Below are 1575 nucleotides of genomic sequence, written 5' to 3'. Positions count from 1 at the left end.
CCTTCCCGTTGCAACTAGTGCAACAGAGACAATTCGCAGGTCTCGCTACTGAGAACCATAACCAACATTTAAAAATATTTCTCCAATTAGCAGACACTTTTAAAACCAATGGAGCTTCTCCTGAGGTAATCCGTTTAAGATTATTCCCTTTTTCCCTCAGAGATAAAACCCTATCATGGTTAGATTCCCTTCCACCCAATTCCATTACGAATTGGGATAACCTTAGAAGAGTTTTTCTTGCTAGATACTTTCCCCCAAGTAAGACCGCCGTTCTTCGAAACCATATAACTAGATTTACCCAGAACCAAGGAGAATCGTTGTTCGAAGCTTGAGAGAGATATAAAGAGTTGTTAAGAGCATGCCCACATCATGGTTTAGAAAATTGGTTAATCATCCAAACCTTCTATAATGGACTTCACTATAACACTAAGATGACCATCGACACTGCCGCAGGCGGTGCGCTGATGAACAAACCTTATCCTGAAGCTAGTGCCCTCATCGAAGATATGGCTCAAAACCATCAATCATGGGGAGTCGAACGAGCGACAGTTGAGAAGAAGGAAGCCCAATGAGGAGTGCATGAACTAAGCTCTATAGACATGATGCAAGCTAAAATGGATGCATTAGCCCTCAAAGTTGAGCATATGTGCATAAACCCGAATACTGCAGCCGCAGTTTCGTCGGATTATGAGATATGTGGAACCAAAGGACACCAATCTGCAGAATGCAGTCTATTAAACGAAACCCACTCTTAGCAAGTGAACTAAACACAAGGGAACCCATACTCGAATACTCACAAACCCTAGATGGAAGAATCACCCGAACTTCTCCTATAAAAACAATAACCCTATCCAAAATAATGCACCCCCGAGACAACCTGGTTATCACGCCCCAAGACCAAATCAACCTATGCAACTTGTACCACCAAAGCCGAGCCTTGAGAAAATTATGGAAAATTTTATCACTGCTCAAACCCAACAAAACAAAGAGTTCATGAACCAAAACATTCACGTTAACGAACTGATTACCCAGTTAGGAACCAAGGTTGACCAAATAGTCACTCACACCAAGATGCTTGAAACCCAAGTATCTCAGGTAGCTTTAAACCAAGCTCCTCAGACTACACCTGGAGGACAGTTCCCTAGACAACCTCAACAGAATCCGAGAGGACAAGCCAATGTCATTACCCTACGAAGTGGGAACACTTATGATGAGCCACAAAACCCAAGATTGAGCAAACCTGAAACTTCTAAGGAATATACCAAACCCCTGGACAAAGTAAAGGAACCAGAGGAACCTGAAAGACAGGAAGGTCAAGAAAAAGGAGAAAAACCTAAAGATAAAACTTATATACCACCCCCGCCATATAAACCACCTATACCATATCCGCAAAGACTCAAACAAACTCAGATCAATAACCAGTATAAAAAATTTATTAAAGTTATAGAAAAACTTCACGTAGAAATCCCTTTGACATAAGCCATCACCCAAATACCTTCTTATGCAAAGTTTCTCAAAGACATCCTTACCAACAAACGTAGACTTGACGATCCGAAGCCCTTGGAATGTAATTCC

General features: G+C 41.5%; 1 non-coding gene across 1 annotated transcript; it reads right to left on the bottom strand.

The window, feature by feature from the left end:
* Positions 1-269: 269 nt before the first annotated feature.
* LOC127133080 (small nucleolar RNA R71) lies at positions 270-376 on the bottom strand. Its single transcript, XR_007807075.1, has one exon. It is a non-coding gene; the product is annotated as a small nucleolar RNA R71 (small nucleolar RNA).
* Positions 377-1575: the final 1199 nt, after the last annotated feature.

The sequence above is a fragment of the Lathyrus oleraceus genome, chromosome 3 (genome assembly GCF_024323335.1).
Source record: "Lathyrus oleraceus cultivar Zhongwan6 chromosome 3, CAAS_Psat_ZW6_1.0, whole genome shotgun sequence".
In the NCBI taxonomy this organism is placed as follows: Eukaryota; Viridiplantae; Streptophyta; class Magnoliopsida; order Fabales; family Fabaceae; genus Lathyrus; species Lathyrus oleraceus.
The sequence above is the reverse complement of the archived record's forward strand: the minus strand, read 5'-3'. Positions and strand labels throughout refer to the sequence as shown.